This window comes from Podarcis vaucheri (assembly GCF_965113315.1).
Source record: "Podarcis vaucheri genome assembly, chromosome: 2".
NCBI lineage: Eukaryota > Metazoa > Chordata > Lepidosauria > Squamata > Lacertidae > Podarcis > Podarcis vaucheri.
In genome coordinates, this window is record NC_138760.1 from 127,744,901 (window position 1) to 127,756,975 (window position 12,075).

Consider the following 12,075-nt stretch of genomic DNA (forward strand, 5'->3'; position numbering starts at 1 on the left):
TCCATCTCTGGTGGAAGAACAGCCAGGAACTGCTCCAGGATGACCAGGTCAAGCATCTGATTTTTCGTGTGCCGCTCTGGCTTGAGCCACTGATGGCAAAAACGGTGGAGTCGGCTGCAAACCTCCCGGGGCCCCGCAGCCTCCTGGTAGGAGAAATGCCTGAAACGCTGGCATTGTACATCTGAGTTGAGCTTGTCCTCTTTACCCAGCATCTTCTGCGCTCTTTCTTCCCAGAATCCCCCACCGCTCCCAGTCTTGATGGGCTCATGTCCTCTTCCTGCTTCAGCAGCAACTGAGTCTTCCTTACCCATATTTCTATCACAGAAGCTTCTAACAGGTCGGAAAGACTCCTTTTGCCTTCTGCCAATTTCTCTCTGTCCTAAATGGGAGCGCTGCCAAGTCCTACAAAGCCAAGACATTGTTCTATTATAGAATTACTACACTGTCACATTTCCCTGAGAACATAACAAAGTAAGGACATAAGAAGGGTCTGCTGGATCAGGCCAATGACCCATGCAATCCAGGACCCTGTTCTCAAAGTAGCTCACCAGAGGCCGGTGGGAAACCTGCAACCAGGATCTGAGTAAAAGAGCCCCCTTCTGTTGTTTACAGTATCTAGTATTCAGAAAGATTACTGACTTCAACTGTGGATTGCAATATCCTGTACTGTACATAGGGATGCGGGTGGCGCTGTGGTCTAACCACTGAGCCTCTTGGGCTTGCCAAAGGTCGGCAGTTCGAATCCCAGCAACGGGGTGAGCTCCCGTCGCTCTGTCCCAGCTCCTGCCAACCTAGCAGTTTGAAAGCACACAAGTGCAAGTAGATAAATAGGTACTGCTGCGGCGGGAAGGTAAACGGCATTTCTGTGTGCTCTGGCTTCCGTCACGGTGTTCCGTTGCACCAGAAGCGGTTTAGTCATGCTGGCCACATGATCCAGAAATAATAATTTATAATATTTAATATTTATACCCCGCCCAAGCTGTCTCTGGACAAATGCTGGCTCCCTCGGCCTGAAAGCGAGATGAGCACTGCAACCCCATAGTTGCCTTTGACTGGGCTTAACCATCCAGGGGTCAAAATAAAAAAATTCCTTCCTGTAGCACCTTAAAGACCAACTAAGTTAGTTCTTGGTATAAGCTTTCGTGTGCATGCACACTTCTTCAGATACACTATCTGAAGAAGTGTGCATGCACACGAAAGCTTATACCAAGAACTAACTTAGTTGGTCTTTAAGGTGCTACAGGAAGGAATTTTTTTATTTTGACTATGGCAGACCAACACGGCTACCCATCTGTAACTGCATCCAGGGGTCCTTTACTTTTACCTTTTACCTACTGTACATGTCTGGAGCTATGCATGTCCTCCTTCACAAACTCATAAGCCTGAAAAAACACACTGCATCTTTATCAAGCTGTCTTCCACCATTATATCCATGGATCTTTAACTAGGCCTGGTTTTCATCTATGGCTTTTAAAGTCATTTTTCACCCTCAATATGCTTTTTGCCTGCCCCTGCTTCTCCCCCAGCAGGTGTGATTCATGGGGCGGCAGATAAAGTCATGCCACCCCATCAGTGTGCAAACAGATTTGGAATGTGCCATTTATCTGTTTTGTTTTAGTTTTCCATTGTGATGGGTTTCCAGGTGATGGGGGTCTAGAGGAATTTTTCCAGGGAGGGGCAAAGCAGAAAACCAAAAGGTGGGAGAAGGCTAGTTTCTGAAGGGGGGAGGTTAGAAGTTAAAATTATACATTTTGCCTCATATTTCTACATGTGCTAGGAATTAACTCTCCTTTAAGATAAAATTACAATGGAAACTGGGAATCTGTGATTATTCACGGTGCAGGGGCACCTGTGTGAAATACAGCCTTCCTTACACACCCTTTCTACCATGCAACAAATTGGCTTAGATTTCTTCAGTTAAAAGACAGCCAGTAGTTTTCCGTGTGTGTGTGTGTGTGTGTGTGTGTGTGTGCTTTGTATTCAGTCTGAAAAGGTCCCCCTCTACATCGTGGGGGCTTGCATTTCTGAATGGGAACATGCATGTCAGTCGTGAGCCTTGGTAAGGGTGTGATAGGAATTTTATGGTCTTAGATATATGGTAATGTTCATAACTGCACATACATGGATCAACACAGGAAGACCAACCTGGAACCATTTTGATTCCTAAACTGACCAAATCCTTTCTCTGCAAGGTTAAACTGGAAAAGCCTCCCCATTGTCTCTTTCCTCACAAATCCGGTCTCAAGGATATGTCTGTTTGAATAAGGTGTGAGCCTGTGACCTGGCCCAGGAAATAAGTATTTTACCACTACAAAAGAATGGCCAGGCTCCTCAGGCAATCCAATCAAGTAACCTGCTAGACAGGAGATAAACAACAACAGGAGAAAAACAATATTAAAATTTCTGTGATGTAGGTGGGATGTATCTGAGGGGTGGTCTTAGGTTACACCCCTTCTGTGATGTATGCATAATGTTTCTGGGGGTGGTCTTGATCTAGGGGATGGGAATTTCAAAAGTCTTTATAAGACCTTGCACACCATTTTTGTGGGTCCTCCTCCTCTCCTGCGGGTGAGGGGAGCACCCTGTTGCAACAGATCAATTAAAGATCAAGCTTACTAGCTGCTTTGCTTCTCAATATTCTCTGGTTGGCCTCTGTTATTTTCTCCTACCCAGTGGCGTAGCCTGGGGGGTGCAGGGGGGGCCGGCCGCGCCGGGCGCAACATCTGGGGGAGGGCGCGCTCGCACTCTCTGCTCTCTGCCCCTACCTGGCTCACTCACTCTCTCTCACTGCAGTGCTGGCTGTGCGAATCCGCTGGGTCGCCGCCCACTGTGGAGGGGGTGGGTGCCAGGCGTGCGGTGCGGAGAGAGAGCGAGGGACTATCTGGGGGAGGGACAGTGCAGTGGCCGCCCAGCGCAGCGCTGAGCGCGGGAGAGAACCACACCAGACCAGACCAGGCAGCAGCAAGAAGAAGCTGGCAGCGGCGGCAGGTTAGGGGGCGCAAATTACTTGCCTTGCCCCGGGTGCTGACAACCCACGCTACGCCGCTGCTCCTACCAATAGGGAACCTATGTAAGGACTCTAAATGGGCTCTTGGATACCCCATAAGGGAAAAGGGCATATTTTTATTTACAACAGGGTGTGGGGGTGTGGGAGGAGGTGTTCATTCTAACCAAATTAAAATGGAAAACTGGCACCTAAAAATATCAAAAGGGGGAGCATGGGGCGGGTGGGGGAGGGCATTAATTGTACTGCATTTCGATTGCAGTTGAAGACACCCTGCCATGGAGATCCACTCGGCGTTGCAGACCCACCTAAAATGCTCTCCCACCCACAACGTATCGAAAGGGGACTCCTGGCTTTGCAGAGAGGAGGGCTGAGAGAAGATTCCGCTCTCTGACTTGGGTGTTGTGGTTGATCCCCACTGGAACAGCTGATCCACTGCGGCCCTGGGACAACCCCCCCCCCCTTTTCAATCAAATTCACAAAATGGAGCAGGCAGGGGTGACAAAACTCACCAGATCTCAGGAAGAGCCAGGGTTGCATCAATTACACTTTCACAGACCCACGCCCCTTCAAAGGAGAACCGAGGCAGGACGTGACTTTGGAAGGAGGTGCTTTTGGCTCTGGAGGACCTCGCCCACTTCTTGTCTCCCCCCCCCCCCAAAAAAAAATTCCCTTCCTCTCTGGGAATCTAGTTCAGTTCATTTTAACCCTAAGGAGAGGACCAACAGCTGGACCACTTCTCTTTGCCTGCGTCTCTCTCAAAGCAGGAGCCCAAAGAGGAAAAGAGCGCCGCGCGCACACGCTGCACAGGTGGGTATTTTTAACATCTCAGGGACACTTCAGGTTCAAAAGCGAAGCGGCCATAAGAAGTGGTTCGGTGAATGGGAGGACGTTTCCCCACTGCGATCACAAAATTGAAATAAATGGTGCCCCTGCCTGCAGGCCTTGGGGGGGGGGCGGGTGGGTTTGATTTATTATACAATACTTTGTTGCTGAGTTGTGGCTTCCAACTAACATGGAGAAAACACCTGCCTAGTGAGCCAGGAGAGATTCAGACGAGACCACCCACTCTTGACATAACTGCCCCTGCAGAGCCGCAAAATTAGCTTTCCCCACAAGGCTGGAAGGTTTCTAATATATTTGATGGGGGGAAGCTAAGTTTTTTTTTTTGGCGGGGTGGGGGCTTGGGAGAGAAGAACTACGGTAACTTATCCAAATGATAGTTTCTAGGGGTTCCCCCCCCAAACCTCCATAGCAGATTTGAGGAGGGTGATCAAACAAAGTTCTATTGCACAATGGGGCAAGTTTGGTAATTGCATTCCCTAGATTATTTATATATATATATATATATATATATATATATATATATATATATGAAAATGGAAATAGATAATGCAGCTTAATCTATTGAAAGCTCTCTCTCTCTCTCTCTACATTATAATATAATAAATGCATGTGTCTATAGAGGTTCCATGTCCAAGGTTGCTAAGTAACGGTAACACACCCTCCTTCTTATCTGAAGAAGTGTGCATGCACACGAAAGCTTATACCAAGAACTAACTCAGTTGGTCTTTAAGGTGCTACAGGAAGGAATTTTTTTTATTTTGACTACGGCAGACCAACACGGCTACCTCTCTGTAACTGACACCCTCCATTGTGACATATCATCCTGCTAGAGAGATCTTCGGCTAGAGTCAAGGCTTCAAAACTTTTCAAGTTAGTGACACACGTTTTAAAGGTAAAGGTAAAGGTACCCCTGCCCTAACGGGCCAGTCTTGCCAGACTCTGGGGTTTGTGCGCCCATCTCACATCTATTGGCCGGGGGCCAGCGCTGTCCGGAGACACTTCCGGGTCACGTGGCCAGCGTGACAACGCTGCTCTGGCGAGCCAGAGCCGCACACGGAACGCCGTTTACCTTCCCGCTGGTAAGCGGTACCTATTTATCTACTTGCCCCCGGGGGTGCTTTCGAACTGCTAGGTTGGCAGGCGCTGGGACCGAGCAGCGGGAGCGCACCCCGCCGCGGGGATTCGAACCGCCGACCTTTCGATCGGCAAGCCCTAGGCGCTGAGGCTTTAGCCCACAGCGCCACCCGCGTCCCTATGACACACGTTTTAGACACCCATCATTTCGCCAAACGGTAATGTTGGGGTTTTTAGTGGGTGGTTGTTTTTATTCTGATTATATATGTTGTAATATTTTCTGTGAACCGCCCAGAGATCTTCAGATATAGGGTGGTATATAAATAATAATAATAATAATGATAATAATAATAATACTTGTTTTACTAGCAAACCAGAGGTTAACCTAACCACTTTCCAATGCCAGGAGGAGGACACACCTACAAACTGCCACTGACACACCAATGGGTCGTGACACACAGTTTGGAAAGCTCTGGGCTACAGCAAGCCTTTCCAGGGTTTAGGGAGGGGAATAATTTTTTTCCATAGGTCTGGAAATTTATTTGCTCCCAAATGTCAATCAACATTTGATGATCTCCTGCTACAGGTCAACAACAGAAAGTGTCCTTTCATACTGCATCACAGTGTGGTACGCTGGTTTGAGATCAACTGATAGGAAGTGCCTACAGAGGGTGGTGAATACAGCACAAGATATTATGGGCTGTCCCGTGAATCCGCTGGATGAAATAGCGGAAGAACGTTGCCTCAGGAGAGTGAGGAAAATTCTCAGGGATGATTCACACCTTGGCCGGCACTTTCTTGATCTCCTGCCCTCAGGCAGAAGATATAGAATCATGATCAGTCGCACCAACAGGGTAAAGAACAGCTTCTATCCCTGGGCTGTTAGGCTGCTGAATGAAAAGAGAACAACAGGGCAACTGACTTTTGGGTTTGGTGGGTGTGCGTCAGTAAACGAGGGGAATTAAGACTAAGAGAGCTGAGTGGGGGGTGCTTGTGTAATCTCACTGTATACAAGGTGTACAAGTGACAATAAAGTATTTCAATTTCAATTATCTGAAGAAGTGTGCATGCACATGAAAGCTCATACCAAGAACTAACTTAGTTGGTCTTTAAGGTGCTACTGGAAGGATTGTTTTTTTATTTTGTCAATTTCAATTGTTCGCCTCCGGTGTGGCACCCTTAAGAAGACTTAACCAACTCAAGCAACAACTCTTGCATGTATTTAATAGGTGGTACCCTCATGGACTTCAGCAGATGTTGTGCCGTTAGCCATTGGAACTGACTTGTACGGGTTTCTCTATTAAAACACATAAGGGAGGGGGAGGGGAGGGAGAGAGGGATGGAATGATGGGGTTTGTTCTGTGCTGATTGGCTGAGGTTGAAGTGTGACAGTTAGAACAGGTGGGCAAGAAAAAGACAGTTGGGTGTCTGGTTTGAGTGGTGAGTGGGCAAGATTGGATAGGAATAGGATTCAGAATAAGACTTATAAGCACATGGTATGAAACGCAAAGTGTTACTGATAACAAACCACAGAAGAACATGTTATAACCAGCTTTTACTATAATAATAACTTGTTCCTACGTCCTCATGTCTGGCCAAGCTACCAAGACTACCTAATTTTGCAGCTGCCCCTTATTTAACTAACATCACTAACGAAGCCTATAGATGGGCTTTCTGTAGAGCCCGCTTTGAGACAATGCCCTCAGCAGTGCTGTATGGCAAATTCACGCGGGTTCCAATGCATGCGCGTCTCTGCTCTTGTATGTCTAATAAGGTACAATCTGTCACACACACTCTTCTATTTTGCGAATTTTATAGTGAAGAACGAGTTCAACTTATTTTACCGCTTCTATCAAAATTTATACCCCTTCAATATTATTTGGAATCCTCCCCCGAAATTCTTCGAAAATACCTCCTGGAAGATTCCTCAAGCTCAATATCATATGAGGTGGCTAAATTTTGCACTTTAGTAATTAGGAAGCGTAAATCTCTTCTGTTGAATGGCACACTGCGAAGTTCCCTTGTGTAACCTTTCCCCCCCTTCTTTTTCTGAGGTTGTTGTTGATTTCTTGTTGTTTGATCTTATGGTGTTTAGTGTCACTGGCTTTGGCCACAATAAAACTTGAACTTGAACTGCTACCAAGACTGCGACAAAGTCAGTCACAGATATAATTTTCTATATGGCGCCAGCAGAGTCCTTTACCTTACCTTTTGCCAGTTGTTAGGAGATTGCTTGAGGTTTTGGAAGCCCAGAGCCAGGAACCCTATCAGGTGACAGACAGAAGGCAAACAGGGAACATGGCAGGAGGGAGGCTGAGAGCAAAAGTGTTTAGTGGTTTGAGTTAAAGGACACTCTTACTCCAAGTGTTGGGCTTGGGTAGGGGAGGGTATGATAAATGGCTCTTCTGGGAGAGGCCCAGGCTAGATAGCCACTCTGAACCAAGCTAAGACATTTCCCTGAGCCAATAAGGTTGCTTTCAAGGTAGCACTATAGAGAACGTTTCTTTTGTGCTAGGATTTCTCCTTGCGCAATGGAAGGGGTTGCTCCCACACACCCCTTATATTTACCTATTACATTTATTTATCACCTACGGTGGTGTACGAGGTTCTTCTTGGCAGTGGGCAGTGGGCGGCAGTGGCCACAGAGGTGATGGGTGGAGGCTGGGCACCCACAGCAAATTTTTTGTTGGTGCCCAGACCTATAGCTGTCAATTTTTTCCCTTTTTTAAGGGAAATTCCCTTATTCCGAATAGGATTCCTCGCAAGAAAAGGGAAAAGTTGACAGCTATGCCCAGGCCCCTGGAGATGGTGCCAATGCCTCCACATGCTATCCTCACAACAGCCCTGGGAGGTAAGTTAGGCTGAGAGACCAAGACTGGCCCAAGATCATCCTGTGAGCTTTGTGACTGAGTGAATCCTGGGCCCCTAGGTCATAGTCATACTCTCCAAGGATTCCACCACTCTGTTATGGGACTCATCCCTCATCCCTTCAGAGCAGATCTGGGGATGGCATGGCTGCAGGCAGGAGGAGGAGCACAAATATAATTGAATGCCACCCTAAGGATTTATACAACTGTCATGTTTAAATGTCCACTGCTTTGTTGCAAATGAGGAGGAGAAGGAAGAAAATGAGAACAGGTGGAAACCACACTTTTGTCCTAGCAGAGAAGCAACAGCGACAGCAGGGGCCTCTTCTGAACCAAAACAAGAAACCTTTATTTATTGTATGTATTATTTCATTTTATATATATACTGCATTAAACTTAAGACAGTCCCTAGCTGGCTAACTATTATTATTATTTATTAAATTTCTATTACAAACCATGTAGCAATGAAACTGAGAAGCTACAATATAATACTATCCTGTTAAACAAAACTGCAATGTGGTAAAACCAGTGCTTTTTTTCTGGGGTACATGGTATTCGCACCTTTCTCTTTTCCAAATGCTAAAAAGTGTGGCACTTACTGTAACAACCTCATGGTGAGTACCGGCACCTTTTCTCCTAAAAAAAGAGCACTGGATAAAACAATACGATCTTTAAAAACAAAATTATTGCAAACTTTAAGAACAAACACTTGGAAACATATTTAGAGTCAGGGAATATTTTAGAGTCTTCAGCCTTCCAAATCAGCCCCCTGATTCACAAAGTACTACAGATCACACCTAAATTCAACCCTACAACTACAAAGATCATATAACACGTACTGCTCATTCAGTGTCACTCTGTTCACACACCACTCACACATCCACACATACCCACAGATGTACCATCCAAACACTCCAATATCTCACACTCAATCTGTAACTAATGTCTTCAGCCACTCCTTCCTCTGAACAAAAGAATAGTGGAAAAACATCAAGGAGGCAATGAAAACATTCATTGACAATACACGTAAGTCCTGCTATCCAAACGCTTGTTATATGAAAATTCACTTATCCAAACATGACGGATTAGTACAATTAGAAATTTCCCCATAGAAATAAATGAAATTGTTGGCTTGTTCTGAGAATGCTCACCTAACAAACAATTTCCTAAGAAAGCACTGTGTTTAAATAGCAGGTTGCTATCTCTCACCAAATAATTGGTGGAATGGTAAAAGGTAAGGTAAAGGACGGTTAAGTCCAGTCGAATTTGACTATAGGGTGCGGCGCTCATCTCAGTTTTCAGGCTGAGGGAGCCAGCGTTTGTCCACAGACAGCTTTCCGGGTCATGTAGCCAGCATAACTAAACCCCTTCTGAAGCAACGAAACACCACGATGGAAGCCAGGGCGCAAAGAAATGCTATTTACCTTCCTGGCGCAGCGGTACCAATTTATTCACTCATGCTGGTATGATTTTGAACTGCTAGGTTGGCAGGAGCTGGGACAGGGCAACGGGAGCTCACCCTGTTGCGCCAATTCAAATGGCTGACCTTACGATTGATTGGCAAGCCCAAGACACTCAGTGGTTTAGACCACAGCGTCACCCGTGTCCCGTGCGGGTGGAATGGTAAACACCTCCCCCTTGTACTACTTCCTCTCACCAGGTGCCCTCAGACAATTCAACCCACAAAAGAAAGTACTCCACACACAATCTTGAAGGAGGGCACCCTCACAGTTTGCTTCAGCAATGCCGGTCTTGAAGTTTTCTGGCTGGAGGGCAACTGTCAACAATGAACGGTTCCACTCACCTCCTCTGCACTTCTGCCCCAACAAAACATCTCCCACGGCCACCAGGAAGCAACTGGTGGCCTTCTCTCTCTTCCTCATCATTTGCCCCTTACCACTAGAACTGGAAAACTTAAAGTGATTGTCTTATCAGATTAGTATTTGTACAAATGTAATGGTTAAGTGCCCACAGTAAGTTTGCAAGAGAGGAAGATGGAGAGAAAACCAGGACGTGGTTACACCAGAAGGCACAGCTTTTATGATTTCACCCCTGTGTGAATTTGTTGATGGGAAATGAGACTTCTCTTGCATCGGAAGCTCTTTCCACATTCTAAGCACTGATACGGTTTCTCCCCACTGTGCATTGTTTGATGGTGATGGAAGTATATGCTTCTCGTAAAGCTTTTGCCGCATTCCAAGCACTGATACGGTTTTTCTCCACTGTGGATACTTTGATGACAACGGAAGCTCGTACTTCTAGTAAAGCTCTTCCCACATTCCAAGCACTGATATGGTTTCTCCCCACTGTGAATTCTTTGATGGCGGCGCAAGTTTCTGCTCGCATTAAAGCTCTTCCCACATTCCAAGCACTGATGTGGTTTCTCTCCTGTATGGATTCTTTGATGGGAAGTGAGACTTTCTTTCCAGCTGAAGCTTTTCCCGCATTCCAGGCATTCAAATGGCTTCTCCCCTGTATGAATTATTTGATGCGAAGTGAGACTTTTCTTCCACTTGAAGCCCTTCCCACATTCCAAACAGTGATATGGTTTCTCCCTGATGGCAGTTCTTTCGTGGGAATTCTGACTCAGGATCTCTTCACACTCTAAATATTTAGATGGCTCCTCCGCTGTGTGGATTTTCTCATGGTTCATTGTTTCCAGTTTGTTACTTTCTGCAACGGAGATAGAATTTTTTTTAGAGCTTTAGGAGAAAATGGAGACCTAAATGACAGTGGTACCTCGCAAGACGAATGCCTCGCAAGACAAAAAACTCGCTAGACGAAAGGGTTTTTTGTTTTTTAAGCTGCATCGCAAGACGATTTTCCCTATGGGCTTGCTTCGCAAGATGGAAACGTCTTGCAAGTTTGTTTCCTTTTTCTTAACACCGTTAATACAGTTGTGACTTGACTTCGAGGAGCAACTCATAGAACGCGGTGTGGTAGCCTTTTTGAGGTTTTTAAAGACTTTGGTGATTTTTGAAGCTTTTCCAAAACTTTCCCCACACCGTGCTTCGCAAGACGAAAAAAATCGCAAGACGACAAAACTCGCGGAACGAATTAATTTCGTCTTGCGAGGCACCACTGTACTGGAAAATACCATAGAATCATAAGAGTTGGAAGGGACCCAAGGGTCATCTAGTCCAACCCCCAGAATGTCTGTGAGAAAGAAAGAACTGAAAGGACTTAGATGGGAGGCAGATCTTATTGCACAGAGTTGCTAGCATTATCTGAGAGCTGGTGTGCTACACTGTTGGATTTGGTTGTTGTGAGAAAAAAAGAGGCCCGTTAACAGTAGCCTGTAAAACAAAGCTAAGTCAAATTTCAAAATATAAATAATTTTGGCAAGCTCCCTCAGAAAATATTGGAGTGAGGTAACATGACCAGGTTTTAGGTGTTTTAAAACATTGACACTCCCTGTCAGTAACACTGAGATGTCTAGTTCCTCGTGATTTGGTAGCATTTACACATACCCAGCAGGAAGGACTCCTAGTAATGTGGAAGAAAATCCTGTGGCCGCTTATCCCTCAACCGGAGGATCAAAGTAAGGTTGAGGGACATTGGAAACAAAACTAAAATTTCATATACAGTCCATGAGGGTTAAAGCTTAATGGTTACTCTAATTAGGCACAACACTTTTGTTTCAGTCAAATCAACTTTACAGAAATAATAATTTCACTCAAAACTTCCACTTTAAATCTGTTTCTAATTAAACTGATTCCTCCTAAAATAGCTATTTCTTCGACTTGGCCCTAGAATGGCTATTTGTTCTACTATGCCAGTAAAACACTTTCAACCGTCTTCTAGGATATTTTCCTTCTACTCAGGGAAATGATGTGGGTTGCCATGCCTAGCAAAACCCAAAAAACTCGGCTAATCTCTAGCCAAGACCTTTCTAAACCCAATCCAAGCCCCATCTGACAGTTAAATTGCCAGCTTCTATCTTTTAACTCTCCATTCCCTCCTGATTGGCTGACACACCACCCAGCCCAGATTGGTTTCTGGGTCTCCAAGGTCCATCCATCACAAAAAAGCACAATCAAACAAAACACTATTTTCTTACTCAAACCAGTCTAACTTTGCTAGTTACATGTTACCTGTCTTGGATTTTACAGCAAGTGCGCAGTTCCTTGAACATGGCTGGTTGTTCAAGAGAGCATCTTTGGACTCCTGTCCTGATGTTTCCAGGAGGGGAAAAGCTTAAAATGTTATGGGAATTTGATACTAGCAAAAGCCCACCTCTTTTCTGAGATGGATACTTGTTTGGCACAATCATGAAATCTGCTC

At 45.5% G+C, this 12,075-nt stretch overlaps 1 protein-coding gene and 1 long non-coding RNA gene across 7 annotated transcripts in view; one reads left to right on the forward strand and one right to left on the reverse strand.

Moving 5' to 3' along the window:
- Positions 1-12,075, forward strand: part of LOC309527446 — a 74,240-nt gene that overhangs the window by 60,981 nt on the left and 1,184 nt on the right. The gene's annotated exons all lie outside the window — the stretch shown is intronic.
- Positions 1-12,075, reverse strand: part of LOC309527335 (uncharacterized protein) — a 47,735-nt gene that overhangs the window by 14,198 nt on the left and 21,462 nt on the right. The gene's annotated exons all lie outside the window — the stretch shown is intronic.